This window comes from Clinocottus analis, unplaced genomic scaffold (genome assembly GCF_023055335.1).
Source record: "Clinocottus analis isolate CAN_PGR_092001 unplaced genomic scaffold, fCliAna1.0.p SCAF_15, whole genome shotgun sequence".
Lineage (NCBI taxonomy): Eukaryota > Metazoa > Chordata > Actinopteri > Perciformes > Cottidae > Clinocottus > Clinocottus analis.
Genome location: NW_027175876.1, coordinates 13,281,981 through 13,302,735, shown reverse-complemented (window position 1 = coordinate 13,302,735; position 20,755 = coordinate 13,281,981). Strand labels below are relative to the sequence as shown.

Below are 20,755 nucleotides of genomic sequence, written 5' to 3'. Positions count from 1 at the left end.
GGAGGAGGGAGCGCGGTGGGGGCTTTCAGGCCGCCGAACCAGCGAGTGCGAGGGGAGGGACTTGAGCGAGCAGCCCCTAGTGCGATTCTCCAACCTCGGCTGCGCACGTTCGGGGGAGTACGCGCGCGCCCCGCGCGGCGACCAACGGCAAAGCCGCGCCGCGCTGACGATGTTGTGAATGAGGGGATGGAGTGACGTCAGCGGCCGAATGTCAACAATGTAGCGACCGAGAGTAGGCGTTCCAGTCGAGTGTAACAAACAGCGGAGACGGAGCGGCACGCCGCGCTGGATCACACACGCACACTTTTACACGCACGCACACAAACACGCGCGTGCGCGCGCGCAGTCGTATCCACACAGCAGCAACAAACAGACCCGTGGAGTCACACACAGAGTGTGTGCGTGTGTGTGTGTGTTTTTTTTTTTACTAGAAGAAGTCACCCATATATCTGCAGCCCGGGAGGCTTTGAGGAAGCGACAAAAGCGAGTCATCATGTGAAAGAACTTATGTGGGAAACGGACGAAAGCGCTGGAATACGAGCAGAATAGGAAGTAAAAGGTGAGCTGTCGTGCACGCTTCTATATCTCGCTGTGTTATGTGTGTGCGTGTGTGTGAATGCCCGGTTTGTCAATCTCAGTCTTTTGTTGACGCTTTCGTAAAGCGAGTTGCAAACTTGCATAAGTGCCGCAGCGGTGGGAGAGTGCTGCCCACTGAGATATGTGCTGAGGGGGGGATGTAGGACTTGTAGTCCACAGAAGAAAAGAAGAAGAAAAACAACAACAACAGCCGCATGCCTCTGGAAAGCTTTTTTGGCGGCGGGGCGAATATTGGAAGAGTGTGTGTGTGTGTGTGTGTATATATACATGTCGGGGTGTGAACGCGGGTTCAGGAGTGAAACACAACTCTGTACCACATCCTGTTGTGCTTTCAGTCAATGCGCTCCCCTCTTTTCTTTTTTTCTTCCTCTGTTTTTTTTTTAGTGCAAAGTAGATGCGGTGATCCCGCTGCTTTAAGAGCACAAAAAGCAAAACAATATTCCCATAAAAGAAGTGTCTGTCTGTCACTTTGCAGCGTCATTAAACACATGCCGCGGCCACTGCATGTACATTCATCAAAGTAATCTGCAGCTGACTAGAATACGTGTTATTATTTGTAGTAGTAGTAGTAGTAGTGGTGGTGGTGGTGGTGGTGGTAGTATTAGAAGCATGCGTTGCACTTTTTCGTCTTTTTCCCCAATCTTAAATGATGCAATCACCTGCTCATTATTCCACATGAGAAAAAAAAAAATCGTCTAAATATTTGCTGTGTAAGGACGAGCCTTGTTTGCTCCGACAGCCAATAGAATCGTTTCAATCGCTCGACGGTGTCGTTTAAGAATCCATATTTTGACTATCATTAACCCCTTATGTAGAAGAAAAAAAACATCTATCTGAATAAACGGGAGCGAGCGTTTCTCCCATCTACTCTCTAAATAAGAGAAGACTGTTTTTGTTTTTTGAAATCAAGTGGTGACTGTGTACATCCAAACAGCTGCGCCTTTACGCGCGGACCTGCATTGTCATGTGGATGCGCTGCAGCAGCGGCTTAGTCAGTCCCTGTCAGTGTAGCATGGGAGCCCGCAGTGTGCTGGGGAATCATGAGAGGGTCTCTCAACTCCATTTAAAAGAAAATAAAGACAATAAAACCTGTTTTTTTTGTTAAGAATCCCTCAACAAACTAGTTAGACGCGCGTGGACCATTAAAGGTATCAGCGCGACTTGTGTGTTTTATTTTTCTTGACAAAGTTTCTGATGAGAATGAACGCACGCTTCCGCCGTTTGGCTTTGCTGAGTCCACTCTGGTGGAATTACAAAGGAGCAGCGTTTGTCCACACAGGACAAAAAAACCCCACCAAAATTACCTTTTATATCCAAAAAAAAAGGCGGAATAAATTGTGTGTATTTCAGGATACTATTGTTTAATCGCCACGTGCGCGCGACGAGGTGCGCCCGAAATCATAAGGGAGTGGAGTGTGATGCTGCCATTTAATGCGGTGATACAGCATTTTGCGGGAGGGGTGGGGGTTAGTGACATCCACGGCATCGCAGCCTCTTTGTCTGTTTGTGCTGATGCAACGCAATGATGATGGTGGTGGTGATGATGATGATGATGATGGCACCGAGCGGAGGGGATCGCAGCATCACCCTCCGTCCGCGGCCGTTATGCGTCGCGCTGTTATTTCTCTAATCGCCGCAGCGGCGCTGCGCGAGTCCGCGCACGCTGAGTGGAGCAGGGACGGTGGAGAAGATGTCGTAGTTATATTGGCATTTAAGAAATAAATAAATAAACAGGGTTATGTGGATGGGGAGGGGGAGAGGGGGGGGGGGGCAGGGGGGAGAAAGGGGGGCTGAAATGTCAACACGTTCGGTCGTTCCGTGGCCCCGCATGCTTTCACAACACGTGCGTGGCGCGCAGGCGGCACTCATGCGCAGTTTTTACGCAGCGGAGAGAGCCTTTTGTTCTGTACAGTAGCCCGCTGCCTGTCTTTCCCCATGCGTGGCAATCCCCCGTTTATTGTAAAGGGAGAGGAGGAGGGGAGATAGAGGAGGAGGAGGAATAGGAGGAGGAGGGGGTCCAAAAAAATGTGTAAACCTCTCAGTGACTCAGTCGGGCTTAAAATGCCGCTTCATCGTATCTGTCGGCGCTTTGTTTGTTGTTCTGCTTCCAGATTGCCATCTGAAATATGCGGATGTTTATTTCTCTGCATCGGGATTCACTTTGTTCTTTGTCCGACCACCTTGACCTTGGCCGAAGGATCTTTACAGAATATCATTGTTGTTGTTTTATACATTTTTTCTTGTATATTATTACGAGTTTAAAAGGCCAATGATTCGTGTCAGTGCTTCTGTGGAATGTTTTTAGTCTGCAAAATGGAGACATTTGCTTGTTTTTGTTTTGTGTTTTGCTGGAAAACCTTTGATTTGGACAGAATCTTAGAAAACATCTTTTGTTTGGAGGCATTCCTCTTCCAGAGAACGCCTCTCCATTGTTGTCCAATTACACCTCCCATTTATTTACCTTCTGGAAATACTCCTTTTTATGATATTCCAGCATTACTGCACAACAATGCAATACTATCGTCAATCTAGGCAAGGTGATTATTATATGTTATTGAATCAGTATCAACATGTACCAACATTTTCCCGCCATTGTTTTACAGTATATGCATCAGGCAAAGCTACAGTTAGTCTGTTTACACCTGATTGAAATTCCATCTAATTGAATTATTTAGGAATACATTTACAAATATATTATATGATATATATATCACATAGAATATATGATCCTTTTTCACTGAATGTCAGTAAACAGTTATATAAATTGTTGCCCAGTTGTTGCATCACATTTTTTATTCCCCCTCGTGAAGTTCTGCCGTTTTCATTAGTGTGAAAGCCGCCTTTAAAAGTTCCCATATGTCTTTTGTGGTTATTAATCTACACTCAATCCATAAAAATGGCAAAAGCACAAATGCAAAAATCTGAAAAATTGCTGACCAATCAGAGCACACTGTGCTTTGTCAGGGTTACGGGGTCTTAAAGAGACAGGCGCGAAAACCCCGCGTTTTAGACACAAATCATGTGTTCATTAAACACTAAAGCTTGTCAACATGTTCGTGCAGCAAAAAAGCAAAAAATGTCCACTTTGAGTGACATGAAATCCCATGATGTTACATATTAACAGGTGATTATAATCCATTATTAACAAAAAGATTATAATGTGCGTAAAAAGAAGAAACACAAACCTTGACCTTATAAGATATAAGCAAATGTTTTATAATGTCGCGGTTATTGTTATAAAGCATTATGGAGTACTTGTAAGCATAATTAAATAGTGTTTTATGCAGATTATAATGCATTATCAGTATGTTTATCATTCATTATCGACATAGAAAGCATTAGAAAAGGTATGTTTTTCTGTGAAGTGACGGTCAAAATGCTGTTAAAGTTCATTTTCTTGGCTTAAAATGAGCCCAATGAGTCTTAAAATACTGGAATACTGGAAGGTGTTTTATCAAACTACACCCCCCCCCTCCCTCACGCCCCCTCCCAAGTTGATAAAACCTATGATTTCCCAGAAATAATATGACTTTAACGTCCAAAATGGAGCTAGAACCCCATTTGGCATGTTCCCCATTTGGCAAGAACATCCATCGTTTGAACAATACAAATTCAAAATGAACTTCGCACAACACATTTTGGAAGGTTATTGCTCAGCTTCCTCTTCCTTCATCGTAACCTTCTGTCACACAACTGCAAAATGAGTCAAAAATCAATGAGGCGAGACCCTGCCGAAGTGCTTCTTTTTTAATTTTCTTTTCTTTTTTTTTTTTTAAAGACAAGTCATCGTGTTGTTGTTATATAACAAGTTGAGCTCAGCTTGGGAACATGTCCCAGTCTGAGCGAAGCTGTTTTGGGGATCTCGACATAATGAGTCCCTCAGGGTTCCCAGCCGCAGCTGTAATCCCACACGGCAACAGGATCCCCTCCATGTGAGACCCCTCGGCCCCCCTTTCATGCTTTCCATTCTCAACTCTACTGTCCAGCACTGCAACTCCTCCAGCTTTCTGCTGAACCCGTAGTAATCACGTTTTTTTTTAATGTTCCCATCAAGCTAATTGAAATGGTGATGACGGAAATAAAAAAAAGCCGCTTGTGTTCAAAAGTAACCGCGCACTTATGGCTTAATGATTCATGAAATTGCATTTGGAAGCCGGATGGGACGCAGGGATCGCTCCGCGGGCAGCGGGGCGGCCCCTCGAGGTGCCCAAACTAGCACTGCTTTTTTTTGTAGCTTTCTTCTGAATCGTAGCGGGCGTGCGGTTATGGAAAACAAAACAACAAAAAAAGCGGTCTCCCTTTTAAAGAAATGAACGAATCCCCGTCGCTTTTCCTCCCCACCAGCTCTGCATCATTAAAGGATCGTTTGCATCACGGAGGATATTTGAGTAACCCCCACCAGCGCCGCTCAAACATCCCAAGTCAGTGCCTTGGCCAGAAGAGAGAGAGAGAAAGAGAGAGAGAGACAGAGAGAAAAAAAAAACATGTTCCCATAGCTCTCCCACGTCAGCACAAAGGCATGTTTGACTGGGCTGCTGCCAGTGTGAGGCGTCGATGGAACAGCACTGCTGGGAGAAATCTAAGATGCTGCTGCACGTTACACCAAGGGCTATTGTTTCCTCCCTCTCTCTCTCTCTCTCTCTCTCTCTCTCTTTCTCTCTCTCTTTTGTGATCCCTTCTTCTCCTCCGTCACATCGTCTTCTTCCCGCCGTCCGCGGCGACGTGCGACCCGGCACCGTGTGATTCAGACTGCATTACCCCGGCGAGAGCCGGCTGTCGTCGGTCCGCGGCCGCGACGTTTCGAGTGCCCGTTTGTTTGTTTGTTCGTCGCTTAGCGGAGACACTTGCCAAGAAGCTATCACAAACCTCCAACGCCACAGGCTTCTTTTGTTTAGTGTTGAGTGTTTTCTTCTTCTTTCACGTGTGTGTGTGTGTGTGTGTGTGTGTGTTGCCCGTGGTAAATTAGCGAGACACGCAAGTCGTCCCGCGCCGAGCCTATTTGGAGATCTCGCCCTCTGAACTCTTTGAGTCGATCCCCTTTGGTAGCCCGTCCCGCGGTCCTGTCCGGGGGGTTTGTGACTGTGCGAAACGCTGTGAGCGAAAATAGAACGCACATCTGGTCCTTAATGGCTTTGAGAAATACACCATTGGAAGAAAAAAAAAAAAGGGCGGAAAGAGGTTCAGTAGCCATTGAGGCCGTTTAGGAGAATGAGTCGTGTGTTCGGCGAACGCAGGGAAAACATTTAGCGCGGTGTAATGAGTAGTTTCGATTGGATTAATGCAGCACTACTGCTACTACTACTACTACTACTATTACTACTACTACTACTTCTACTGTCAAGGGACTGAAGAACATTGCAGAGGTCTGTTTAATGCGAGCTTCTGATACAAAGGCTTGGTTTGCACCAATCACGGTTCAACTAGAGGGAACATAGTTGAGGGACAGCTACTCATGTGGCCCGAGTTACCCCGGTCTTCGTCATCTGCTGTCAGTTGACAGAAATTGCCACTATATTAATAAAAAAAACAAGAAGAAAACACAACTTTAGCATGTGCTCCAGTGCTGTGTATGAGACGCACATCACGTTTTGTTTAACGTCGGGGAAATACAGTTGTTTCTGCTTCCAGTTGGCGAGACGAGTTGGGTTGTAGACTGCACTGGGGTCTGACCGCTGCAGGCGACGAGCTGGACGACGCTGTTCATCAACATTACCAATGGATGTATGGAAATATGATTTCCCGATCGATGAAAGCAGTTTAACAGGAATATGTCAGGCTGAATTTAGGAGAAGTCGCATGACACAATGTGGTCACCAAAATGTACTTCCACCCAATAGTGTTGCTCTTTTGAGATATGCTACCTAGCTCGACAAAACTAAGAAAAACAAAACTTAATTTAGAGAAATGTGTTTAAAATATTTAAAGTAAAATACTGAAAACAATGTTTGCTATTATTAAGACTTCAAAAACAAGAAATTGGCACAGATGAGGAGGATGACATCAAAGTAAATGTAATAAAATAAGATAAAATGATGATCCCCACAATGGAAAATCAGGAGTTGCAGAACATATACAGTACACATAGAGAAAAGCTAAAAAAAAATAAATAGAAGTATAAAAAAAAGAAGTGAGAATAAAAAAGTAGAAACTATACACGCTTCAAAACTTAAATATGCTTCACCAGTTACACCAGAATTTTAAAGTTGCACAACAATCTTACATAAGGAGATCAAAGTTCACTCACACACACACACACACACAGACACAAACACACACACAGACACACACGCATAGTAAAGTAGACATCCAAACTCAACAAATTTCAGTGAGAGAGATTCTGCCTGACACTCGGTGGTGAAGTAATAGATTACCTCAGAGTTACTTAAAGTCCTCGCTAAAGACTGAAACAACTCGCACACCTGCAAACACAAAAGTATTTGAAAGAAAACCGTTATTAGTTTTTTTTCTAAATATAAAAGACATCTGCGTGTGAATGACGTTAAAGGGAAAAAAGTTAGTTTCGATATGTTTGCCCCCCCCCGCCCCCCACACACACACATACACACACACACATAGACACACACACACACACTCCCACTCCCTGTTTGAGCTCATATCCTTATGTGACACCGTTTCGTTCTGTTCGCTGACACTGCAGTAACAAAAATGTTGCCTCAATCGTCGCCGTGTGCGTGCGACCACTGTCACATGCTGAGGAAATAAGATTTCGGGCCTCAAGACAAAACATGCTCACACTCATAATCACAACAGACAGACAGCAGGAAGGATTGGCTGTGTAAGCCGCTGTGACACACATGCATATACATATACGTACATATGCTATCTAAGAGCCAATGGAATCCTTTCATCTAAATACATGCTGGACTGGATGCAGAGACCCCGTACTCCTCTGTAGAGCCTGAGCGGTCCATACGGTGGCTAACACTATCCGCTAACATTTGATTACGAGAGATATTTTTGCAGACGCTCAAGCAGGAATTTTTAATCCAACTGCACTTTTTTTATATTCAAAAGTTGTCACACTTTAATTTGGTTGACGAAACCGTCCGTACTGAAGGTGTGCGTACTCGCTTGCTCTGGTTTAAAAGTTACACTCTTAAGCTGACGAAAGGTCTGAATTCTGTCGCTGAGGGCCGCGTGACGGGGTTCAAAAAGGTCCCCAACGAGTGCAGCTGGAGTTTAGAGCGTCAAGAGCGATGAGCTAATACGCATCGCTCCCAAATCGCTTCCATTTTAGATTCAATGTTTATTTTTATGGAGCTTTCCTTTGTTTCTCAATGACAAAAGATAGTTTCTTCGACACATCTGTATTACAAAATATGTCCGTTATTTTAAAAAAAAAGAATGTCAGACGGTACATTGTCTTTCTGAACGTATCTGGCTCGGCCTCTAAGTCCTGTATCCCACTCTGTGTTTTCCGATGAGTCTTACATCACCCCGCCCCCCCTCCACCGTCTCGGAGTAGTGGAAGGTATTTCAAACAATCAGCGGATTCCTGGTGAGGTCATTGTTTTAGTGGAGAAAGGGGAAGAGGGGAGGAGGATGGGGGGGGGTCCCGGGATGACCCTCGTGGCAGGACATTGTTTTTCCGTCAGAATTCCTCCCTAGATGGATTTATTTGCACTGCTTTGCACATCACACAGTCGCCCCGCGGAAGAAAAAAAACCTCCCTCATTGTGCCTGTGAGGCGCGGAAACACGGAGCTCTGACATCTGTGGCTGGTGAAGCGCAGTATAAATAGAAAAGAATAGGCATGCTTTTCTAAAGGGAGTAAACAAATTGTGGAGGGGGAGAACTATTGATCACCCGATACTCGATGGGATCTCTCGTTGGCTTTGTGAGCTCACACGGACCGACAGACACGGTCACAGATGACAACGAGGGGCGCCTTTGGTTCAGGCGCATCATTATCGCCGCAAGCTTGGCAATAACATGAGATCATGAACTCTGTGGCGCAACATCCATCTTTAAAGCCACAGTGCACGCGGCGCCACAACCAAACCTACTTCTTCACTGGAGCCTCATGGACCAGCGCCAAGTGACTCGCGTACACAAATAAAGTTTTGTAAAGTATTTCACTTTCGTCAAGTATGCAACGTAGGTTGACCTGCGTGTGGGACAAACACATTTATTTAAACCCAACCAACACCTAACCACATCCTTTAGTTCTCTAAACCTAACCAAATACTTGTGATACCTAATCCTAACCAAGTACTTCAGTAATCTAAACCTAAGCAAACTGTTTTACAAGTTTGAATTTCCCTCGAGAAATCTTTAAATCGCATTATATTATTGTTTGACGCTCATCGCCTTAGTTGCTTTGAATTAAGACCTCCAAGATAAAATAATAATAATACAAATAATGAACGAAACCCAGCAACATCTTTCAGAAACAGTGTTCGTGTTGTCATGAATCTGCACGGCTCGAGAGGTGAATTCAATTCTTTATTGTTCTAGTTTTGGGTGGACCGCCCTCTTTACGGCTTCATGCATCTTGAGACCACTTACAGTAAAGCGACTCATATCTCCGTCGCTGCCGTTTTCAAAGCAGTGGAGTGTAAAACAGCAACGCGTGTGCAGTGTGCGGTCTGGTGAAAAAGTGCAGCTGTAGAGGAGTTTGTCTGAGGGGAGAAGAGGGTTGGAGGGGGGGGTGGGGGGGCATCCTGTGAGACCAGCACAGGTGGTTGGGAGGGGTTGGCATAGTGGTGGGAGGGGAAGAGGGGAGGGGGGGGGGGGTTGTGGGCGTGTCCGTGCAATAATGTCCCCACTTCCTGTACCGAGCCCCCCCCCCCCCCCCCCCCCGTGCTCTACTGTAAAACAGTAAGCCTACAACGAGATCAGCGGGATTCGCCGGCGGTGGCTTCCTGCCATTTCACGGCAGGCAGTCGTAGGTGGAGATCCCGCCTGTGCAGTCTCGTGTCCCGCTGAGCCTCGTAGTGCTCCTAATGATGCCAATTGAGCTTTTCTTCTCAGAATGGCACAGGACAAGGGGCGAGAAAGGGGAACATTAAAAAAAAAAAAAAAAAAAAAAAAAGCAGTGAAATGAAAGAAATGAGAGCATTAAAAAGCGAGAGCATGACGTTTTCAGCCCGATGGGTTTTCCAGTTGTTGCACACTCACAGATGTGGAATGGAAAACATGAAAGTCTGCGTGTTGGGTTTGAAGCCACGTACACGGGCCGTTCCTGTTTTGGGGGAGTGGGGGGGTCGACGATGTGCGTGCGGATCCTTGACATCCAGGTTAATGCGGATTTCATCCTGTAATTTCATGGGAATGAGCCTGTAAAAAACACAACGATCGCAAGTCCTCGCCGGGCGGGCTCACGTCAGGCATGCTCCATGGAGGGGGGGGGGGGGGGCAAACAAACTTTGGACTTTCACCCAGCAGGCCGCCGTTCGTGTCCCGCGTAAAACAGCAAAAGTCCGCTTATTTGACCTTGACTTTGTGACGCGTTTAAACTAAAGCGTGTTGTCAGCCGTCACGTCGCCAAAAAAGCGTAAAGCTGTTCATTTTCACTTCCTAACTTTCACTTTCACGGTGGTTGCAGGTCAGCTGGTCTGACTCATTTGAACGGTAGAGGTCACATGACCACAGAGCGCGCCCCTCAACCAGTGTGCAGATGCATGTCATGTCGAGAGGTGAACACGGAAAGTATCGTTCGCACCCAAAAAAAAAACACACACATGCAATCTGTTTGGGTAATCTAATGGCGTAACATTAAAAGAAGGAATGTTAACATTTATCATGATGTGAAACAGGATTAGCTCAGAATTGTATACTTATGAGACTATATCTAATTATGTATGAAAACCACTCAAAAATGATTTACTGGTTGTTAATTGCTTACAAATGAAAAGATACACATCAGACATATTAATTCAGAACGATCAGTATCAGAGTTAATGATCCTATATTAAATGAAGCCGCTTATTAAAAAAAATTGACGCTGACGCCCTGACATCATTGACGCTTCCTTCTTGTCCTCCAGTTTACAAATTGCACAAACGAACCAGTCTCGCCGAGGAGATGATTGCACTCGTAAAAAGGACGGTAGTTATGAATAAATAACTTACAGAGACAAACCCTCGTCTCCTCTTGCGCTCTATCACAAAAAAAACAAAACAATGTTTTTCTGCCGCTCCATGTGCCGGAGCGCTCGCTCGTTAGGAAGAGGTGTTAGAATGGAATCCAGAGTAACGAGAGGAAATGACCCCGGAGCGCAGCGCTTTACGGGCGCGAGAAGACGGATGTTGACGTCTGATAGCCAGCAGGTACTGATTCTCACCTCACGTAATAAAAGGTGGTTTTGATGGCGTGGCATTCAGAACAGGTAAGTTGTGGCTTTCCCAACCCTGGGAACCCTGGTGGGTTTGTAGAGAGGAGGGGAGGGGGGGGGGGGGGGGAGTGAACCTAGATGACCCGCTCAGGCTCTGCAGTGAGGCAGCTGACTGTTGTTGTGTACCTGCAGCGGTCACATGGGCCGTGGCATCAAGGACAGATGGGGAAAAGGTCAACAAGTTAGAGTTGTGGACGATCCTCTGTTGATACTGAGTCACAAGATCTGTGTCAGCCAAGCGTGTCAAAACAAGCCGGGCCGCTGACTTTGAAACCCTTCACTCTTGTGTTTGATTGTAAAGGTGAATCTTCCTATAAGACTGTTTTTTTCCCCTTTTATTTCCATAACTTTAGATTTGAATCTAAGCGGTTAAACTCCACACAATAACTCGGCTCAGTCTCAGATCGGTACCCACTTATCACCCTCCGGTGTGTATGTGGGTGTGTGTGTGTGTGTGTGTGTGTGCGACTCTTCTCACTTGAAGGTGTGTGTCAGTTCCCATTTGCTCTCTATTTCGTAACGCTGACATGTGTCAACGGTGTTCTCAGCAAGTGCGAGACACATTGTTATCACCGCTTCATTATTGATGCATCAGTCGGAGGAGTTGGTGTTCAGCGCTGAACGACTCATGGAACATTAATGCCTATCGCAGTTTCAGCTTATTTAAAATCTGCGCTCTGCTGCGCTGCCATAAATAACTAACAGCCAAGCCAGCAGGGGGCGATACCGATGTTTCGGCCCCACTTTGGGGGTTAGGCGGCGGGGGCTGTCGTGACGTTGCGAAGTTTACGGGCAAAACAAAAATGCACTGAAGTCAGGTGAATTTTTATTGTTATTAATGAGCAGGAATGCTACGAGGGAGCATTTTGCTACAATGGTTGAATTTGATATTCTGTACTACGCAAACATTTGGGTCGGTGAAGTCTTCAGATTTTAGAGGTACAGAATATTTGGCGACATCTCGTGACGGGATTATAGATTGCAACCAACCGAAACTTTTCAGTCACAGACCCCCCAAAAAAAGAGTCTCTTTTGAGCGAGTGTTCAGGTTGTTCAGGTTGTTTTGTAGAAACATGGCGGCCGGCTCCGCGAAGAAGACCCGCTGATGTGAACGTCTCATTCTAGGCCAACGAGAACGCAACAATTTTCATTTCCACCAGTAAATCTCCCTAAATGCCGCACGCTGTCCCTTTAAGACGACACGCAATGGTTAGCGAGAGCGCATTTAAAGTCCAGTTCCAGAAAACACAGAGAAACAAAGACGGACACTGGGAGAGTCAGTGAGAGCGGTGGGTGGATCAGTAGCCATGGCTGCCTGAAAGGATGCAGGAGCCGGCCATTTAGATGGATTACAGTAGCGCGGCTTCCCTTTTCATCCCTCTCAGGGGTTCCTATCTGGAAGGGAGGAAGCAAATTGGTTCCCATCATGCTTGGCAAAGCGCTGCTCAGTCTCACTTCGATGGCTGTCTTGGAGAGTGTGACGTGGGCGAGAGGAGCGTTTGCGCTGCGCGTCGAGGCCAACGCTCGCAGTCATCCCGCCCTCCTCGTCCTCCTCCTCTTCCTCCGAGGGCGACAGCTACTAGACCTAGACCATGGACAGGCTCATCCATCACCCTCTGCAGCTTCTTCCCTGCCCCAGACATCGCAATGTCAGCCTCGCGTTCAGGTGGCGCACGTGCTGTTTGTTGTCAGTGGAGATTTCACAACTGATTTGGAAATGAAAGTGAAGGGTTTCTTTTTACCCACAGTGCCGTTGGGTCTCACTGCAGCCGAGGCTCAACTCCATCATGTCAGACGGTCGATGGTGTTGACCGCTCTGTTATGGCCCTGATGGGACTGTGTGGCGCCGGGCTCCCCCTTCAACACTAATGCCGCCCGTGTCATTGTTTCATGATCTCCCGTTGAAGTGAGACGTCGACGCCAAAGCGGAATCCGTTGAATCCAAGTGAATCCGAAGACACTTCCTCAGCAGCACGCCGCGGTGGAGATTAGCGGTTGGAGCAATTGAGATTGTAGAAAATTATCATCATCTTCATCACCATCATCATTTTTTTTAAATATTTTGAGTCAATTGATAAAGTTCTTGAAAAGTGGCCATTTTGACATTTTTCCTGTCAAATTACTTTTTTCAAGGTCAAGAATTCAATATATTGGATTCATTATAAAGAGATATGAGTCGGTGCAGCCACAGATGTCATTTTGAATTCAAAAATCTTATTTTCTTATATTTCTTTGACTTAATAATTTGAAATAGTTTCTACGATTCAATAATAAAATGTAAGATAATATTTGTATGTAAATTTAGAAAAATAAATACAAATTCTAAAAACATTTGTGGCGGCAGCTGGAAGTGTTTTTAAGTCATTGATTAATCCAAAATTGTAATTCTTTGCTTTATTGGTGGATAACTACACGCTAACTCCCCTGATGAAGACTGAGATGCAGTACGATGAAGGTTTTAGGCCAGATGTGAAAAAACAACTTTGAATCAGAAACAAACTCACTTTAATATAACTTTAAAAATACAAAATAGATAAAGGTTTGAAGAAATTAACATTTAAAACTCATATATATATGTATATATATATATATATATATATATATATATATATATATACATGTATATATATATATATACATATATATAAATATATATATATATATATATATATATATATATATATATATATATATATATATATATATATATATATTCAATTTAAACCTCTTGTTGTCAAAAAGATGACTTTTCTCGCCTTAGATTCTTTTTAAGATGATGACAAATGGCTGTTGTAATTTCCAACAATATAAATGTCTTCAAACTGCTTATTCTGTCCTATAAACTCCACAAAAACTCTTGCTAATTGATATCGGTAATTTGTCAGAAACATCAACGGTTTTAAAGAAACATAATATAATTATTATTATTAAAATTCTATTTTTGGATAAACAAGTAACTGAATATCATGACATTGTTTTAGGAGCAAACTTAACCTTTAAAGCAAGAGGCTGGAAACAAAGTGGGTAGATGTTCGTCACTGCGAAGGTTTTTGAAATCTTGGGGGAAAAAAGGAGGTGACTTATTTTTTGGGACTTGAAAAGTTTGTGTGTGGTATGAATATTGTAGGCCATATTAACGGATTTGTGCAAATGCATTGTAAAAAGTTAAACTTAATTAAGATAAATTCAATCCAGACAAACAAAACTGAACAAAGACTTCATGTCCCTTGTTTAGAAAGCAAATCGACTTGCGAACAAAAACATTGTAAGAAGCAATATTATTTATTGTAAACAACTATATTAATCTTTCCTTTTTTATTCTTCATTCTTCAGTGTTGATTTGAAAAAAAAAGAAGTTTTTGAAATCTAACCGCATAACAGCCATATAAAACATGAATAATACACATTGTGAGCTTGATCTTAAACGCTTCATAATAAAGTTATGAAGCCCCCGCTACCCCTCCCTCCCCACACACACACACACACACACACACACACAAACACAAACACACTCATTCCCCCTGCACGCCCCGTGGACCTGCCAGTCATGTACCTGCGTCTTTCTGACTCTCAGTGATGCCAACGTGTCAGTGTGACCGTGCGGCGCTCCTGGATAAATGATCACAGATCGCCATCGGAAGATGAAGAACAAGTCTGCAAGTACCGCTGTATGTACTCCACCTTCTGCTTAGTACACCTCGAGACTTTGTTTTCTGTTGGCAGGAAGGCCGTTGCTTTTATTTTTTCCTGTTGTGGTTTGACAGCGTGAAGCCGAGGCAAACGGTCTGTGACACGCGCACACACACCGAGCTTCAGACAGGTGCCGAAGTCTGACTGTTTCATAGTCGTTGTTTATTCAATAAGCCATTCGTGATCCCGACAGCGACGGAAATGTATTTATTGACTTTGTTGGAATGTAATACAACGCCTTCCTTTCTGTTTTGTAGTCCCAAAAATAAAAATAATCTAAATCTTTCCAATAAAACGGGTAAATCGTAAGTTCTTCACGACGCGCGAAAAGCACACCATTCCAAACTCGTAAATTGTGTGCGTTTCCATTTATAGCTAACTGTTGCAAAGGAAATAAAGCTTCCTTCTCTGACTTCCTTTGCAGGTGCTAGAATAGCAGCTGTAGTCGACTTCAAATTCAACGTTAATTGATCCAACCCGCGCCTTTCGTCCTCTCCCGTGCTCGTGTAAATCTTTCAACGGGCCTCACCGCCGCCATTAAAACTCGTAAAAATAAATGAAGGAAACCTACATTTTCAACCCTCTCATAATAGGCCGCTGGCGAGATATCCCATTGAATATGTGCTTGTTAAAAGGGAAACTATAACTCTGACGTGACACGCTGCCCACAGATCTCTTTATGGCAGCTCTCGTGTGTGTATGAAGTCAGAACTCTTATCCCGGCTTGTCTTAAGTCTTCTCTCCAAACACAAAGGCGTTCTTTGTCCTGTAGCTGTTAGTCTCATAGCCAGAGTTTGTGGCTTAGCGTATATATCGTGGGGTTAAAGCCGCTGTAGTAAGAGCACAAGTTGTCAGAGTGCTTAGCGTAGACCACGTGGAGCGCTGGCATCTGTGGAGACCGGCTCAACGTGGAGACTTTTGCTTTCTGGCAGCAGCTGCGGCGTTCTGGTACAGGGCCCGTGAGACGTGGACCTTCCGCTGTGAAATGCAAGTTTTGGAGTCATAATTCACTTTTACGGAGAAATCTGATATATATATATATAAATATATATATATATATATATATGTGTGTGTGTGTGTGTATCAATTCCACATCCTTTGTGTTCACGTTTGTCTTATTTGGTTACCATTGTAGAGTCCTTCAGATAACCTCATAGTGTGGATCAAGAAGGGGACGTAGTGGTCGTAGTGGTTGCCACATCGCCCATCGGTTTGTGGACTACGTTTTTGAGGCCTTGAGTTTGACCTTTCGGCCGTCACCATCTTCGTTTTTGGCCGGGTTTTGGGAACCACAAGTGGCTCAGTGGGGCTTAGTTCAACCGACTGCTGAAACAAACAGTCAACTTTCCTCAAGTGAAAACTCTGTGAAAGTGTCAAAGTTCTAAGACGGAAACGCGGACAATTCAGACAAAACAATGCCGTGGTAGCAACCTGTCAATCACAAGGTAGCCACGCCTTAAAGCATACCCTTTATTGTCTACTTAACTCTAAATGGGGCTGTAGTCTACTAAATGAATCATGATGTATTGAAGAAGACATGAAACTAGAGCTTGAGACCATAAACTCATGTTCACAATGTTTACTGAGGGAATAAATCAAGTGAGAAGTAGAGTCCTTTTCTCATAGACTTCTATACAATCTGACTTTTCTTTTACACTCAGAGAAGTCGCCCTCTGATGGCCATTGGCTTCCCTTAGCAGACCAGGAGGTTGCTGCCTGGTTGGCTCGAATGTTCCGTGTCAGCTGATGATATTGGTACTGCAATTTGATTGGTGCAACATCTGTGCTGTTGTGCAATAAAAATGGTTTGTCCCCCTATGACTTCTCACTCCATGGCATACAGAGCGCCGAGTCACAGGCTCACCGGAGAATTCACTGAAACGAGTCCTTTGGTTGACCAACGAGACCTATTGCATACACATTTGACTGCTGTCCCTTTAAGCGGTTGAATGTTTCTTAACTCTTCTACATAGGGATGTAGGAAATCTCTCAAAACGGCAGCTAAAATCATGAATGGCTTCCAGCTTCCTGTTCCTAAAACAATGTTTGGCAAAAAAATGTAAAAGAGGGGCAGAACTGGAGGAGGAGACGCAGGGTGTGTACACCTAAAAATGATCCCAAGTATCCAAAAGGGTTCCTATGTCTCCAAACTGTGTTCAAGGCAGAAATCCTCTTATTTTTGTTATACAAACTTTAAGGAATTCCACAGCCTCGAAATGGAAATAAATAATACATCCACATTCATTTGAGGATAATTCCTAAGGCGATAACTTGAATTCTTGCAGGCCCCCCGCCCCCTTTTTTTTTAAAAAAGTGCCTCGAAAACATCCTTTTCAAGTCCTTTGTGCACCTGAGAAATCATTTGGGAAATGAAATACGGGACCAGTTGTGCTTGTTCGACATCTTGAAAAGACTCGCGAGGCGCTCCGTGAACCGCCTGCCCTCTGATCCGGGCTCAGCGTTTCGGCGGCGTGTGCTTTTTCACAAAGCGCACAACTCTCACATGGCCCGTATCTGGAAGCTTTAAGTGCCGCCGCTCGTTGCCGGGGGTTTGTGCGAGGCCTCTCTGAGCCTGTCCGCCTGTCTGCTTCCCATGATGCACCTCCCCATCTCCAGCCCGGCGACGGCAGTGAAAGAGGCCATTGTTCCTGTCACTCCGAGGCATGTTGCATGCACTTCTGACACAGAGTGGGAGAAATGATTCCCTTTTATACCCCTCGGAATGTCTTTTGAATCAATCATTTCTGAGCGAAGAAACGCTGCGCTTTTCCGTCCTCTGGCCGTCAAATGTGCTCGCATTGCAGAGAAAGCGAAAGTATTGCATTGTAAGGAAAAGAAAAAAATGACAACACCTCGTTTTATGCTAATTGTCTTCCTCATTCAGCCATTTTTTTTTCATTTTTAGCTCTGACCTGGAGCGTAAAAGACCACCCTCCAAGGGCCCCGATTCAGACGTCTGATCCTCTGGTTGAATGGAGCGGCCCGCTAACACTTTGCAAGAAAACAAGTGGCTTTCAGGAGCCCGCCTCCCTCCCCGCGCCCATCTTTTCTCACCGGGCTCTTGATTGATGCGCGCACGGAAAAGCTTGCGACTCTCCTTGCGGATTTTTCCCGCATGACAAAATGCGACGCGGTGGCGTGAACACAAAAGAAGAGTCCTGCCTCTAAAACAAAATAAAGGTGGTCTCCTCGGGCAAATCAATCATGCCTCACATACCACGAGGGCCTTTGAACACGTTCTCTGCTTTGACGTGCGTGAGAACGTCGAATTCGCTCCGTTGTCAACTTCCAGGCCACATCAAATCCCAATAAAAGTGAGAATTTATGATCCAAATTCTGAATCTTTAAGCGGGCCGAGAAAGAAAAAAGAAAGAGTTTGTAGGAGTCTTACTCGGCGTCTTCTTGAGATTGTAAACCAAGAGCGCTACGCAGAAGTCACCAAACACTGCCCTGTCCGTCAGCGGCGAGTCTATTTTTAACCCTGCTGTATCACATATCGCCTCTTGCAATTGTTTTCTTTTGTTCGGCGAGAGGAGGGATATATTCAGGACACTCTCGGGTAGCGATGGGAGGCGAGGTGAGGCCAATCCTCTCCTCCCGACAATTGATCTCCGTCTCCGCTCCGTGTGCACGCACACGCGTGTGTGTGTGTGTGCGCGTGCACTGCAAGGGGAGGTGCAGGCCCACGCCCGCCACTGACCTGTTGCGAGGGGTTGAGAATGTGCGCTCCCCATTCATTAGGCTGGGCGGCCCCGCGCTGCCACCGAGCGCTTTCACTACATCTGCGTTTGCGGTCTGTGATCGGATCCAGATGGCCGTCTGGAACACCCGTGCAGACCTCGTGCGAGCTTCCCATATGGCGAACGGCGAAGGAACATTTAAAAGAGCCTCGCGCCCGGGGTTCACGCTGTAAACAATCTCCGCCCCCGGGCATTTGTAGTATTGGCAGTAGGTGCTGGCGAAAGTTATTTTTTACAACTTTCTGTCTGCTGGTGAGGTGAACAGCCAGTCGTCATGGGGGCGGGGACAAGATGGGCCGAAATTGGGACCACACTTCTGGAGAGGCTCCTCGCAGGTCTTTTTGGTGTTGCATTAGGGTTGCAGGCTACACCAATGCCCCAAAAAAAGAGAGAGCTTTGAGAAAGCAGGATGGCGAAAGGGGCGCCAGTTTGGTTTTAGCTTCGTGTGGCTCAGCCAAATAGCAACAGAGAAGCAGCGCATACATGCTGCTGGAATCCATGGGACTGACTCATCACAGCGATGACAGTATCTCCGTCAGGGATCTGAAATCCACCCATGAAAAATGTTCCCTCCCCAACTTCCCCATAGTCATCAAATTCATTCAAGTATTCCAGTACAGAAAAGCATGTTTTAACATAGAGGCATAAGACTTCCTCAAAAAGTGGTTTGGAACATATGCGCTGCCACACACACACACACACACACACACACTGGTGGTGCTTGTGGGTAAATTACAATCTATGACGTGCAGTGACCGAAGGCTCAAGTGGTTTGAATGGTGATGAAAGCGCGTCAAAAGTTGTGGAAAGATATACCACTCAAAGGAGAATTTGGAAAGTGTCGTGTGTTGAGTTCCAGTAAGCGATGAGGACCAGACTTAATCTCCTGGAGGGAGAACCCCACCGACTCGTCTGCTGCTGTATTTGTTTGGGTTGGGTTGTGACCATTGCATCCAGACTGCTGCTGCTGCTGCTCTGTTTTGCTCCATTTTTCTTTTCTTTTCTTTTTTTCCGCTGCTATGAATGTGGCGGGGGAATGTGCGTAGGGCGGGGCGACGGAGGTGGGGAGGGGGAGCAGGCGCAGGAATTCCTCACTCACTTGGCTCATCTTGCATTTGCTCTACTCCTTCGCTGCGCCTGAAAAAAAACAGACAGAAAAAGAAAAAAGGGGGATGTTTTGTTTATGCGCTCTCATCGCGGGGGCATCTCGGGCACCCGCCACAATGCGGCGGGCCCGGGTTAGCCGCTGAGTTCATTAAGCCCCCTTTCCGAGGGGCCCCTTTTATTTGCTTTTATTTTTAACCAAAATCCATCATGCCTGACAAGTGGGGCAATTTGAGCCAAGTCGAGGGCAGCGCTCCAGGCTCCGCCCCTCCGCAAAGTCAATCTTCTCTTCCCCTCTTGGGGGAAAACAGAAGAAAAAAAAAACCAGAGCCTGGGGTTTTGCCGAGTCATGTGAGATCATGTACACAGAAACACAGGAGGGGTGGGGGCCCCCAAAGACGGAGGGGGCCCACGGGGTGAACGAGGTGGGTGGGGTTGAGGCCGGGCCAGCAATGGGAGCTAAAATCTGCTCACAGGCCAGCGGGACGGCACAACGCGCCGATGCTGGCCTTGTATAAGGTAATGTCTAGAGAGCTAGCCGGAGTGGGACGTGTGCACAGATTTATTTTAATACACTGCCGCTCTCGCCGGTGGGGGGAGGGATGCAGCGCCTGCCAGCTCGTCCCAAGACCACTGTCACACTTCGGACCAGACGGGACTTTTTAGTAGACAAACCCACCACCACCGGCGAGTTTAAAAAACACAGAAAGGAGGCAAGTTTCGCTCCAAGTTTGACTTTGTCATTTGCATGATCAGACCGGGTGGATTGCTTCATCCCCTGAATGTTGTTGACCTTTACCTACCATGACCAGCTCCTCTCTCACACGCATGTTCAGAGTGAGTTGCCCTGCAGGGGAATACTGGATTTGGCATGTCAGGCTTGTTTTTAGCATCGCAGTGATACAGTGTTAGAGTACTTGCCTTGAGGTAGTTACAGTACACCGCTCAGAGCCGATTGTCTGATGTGGCTTCACACCTGAACCCAGACGGCTCTACCTGACTAATTAGACACTGTTGGCGCGGCAACTAATCCTTTATGAATCTTTTTTTTTTTTTTGTGGTAATGATTCATTTACCAATTAATCTTGAAATATATTAATTATATGATAATTACTGGATTATCAGAATAGTTTTGTATAACACTTGGTTGGGTGGGAAAGCCCAGAAAAAAAGGAACTAAAATAGTAATGATTTTAGCAATATAATAATAATTCTTCCGGCTGCCCCATACACTGTTCATGAATATATCTACGATAAAAGTAATTGC

At 45.4% G+C, this 20,755-nt stretch overlaps 1 protein-coding gene across 1 annotated transcript in view; it reads left to right on the top strand.

The window, feature by feature from the left end:
- The first annotated feature begins 240 nt into the window (after nucleotides 1–240).
- bach2b (BTB and CNC homology 1, basic leucine zipper transcription factor 2b) overlaps nucleotides 241–20,755 on the top strand; it is an 84,620-nt gene continuing 64,105 nt past the window's right edge. Inside the window, exon 1 of the mRNA XM_068577277.1 lies at nucleotides 241–559. The gene's annotated coding sequence lies outside the window, so the exon portion shown is untranslated. The remainder of the gene's footprint in view (nucleotides 560–20,755) is intronic.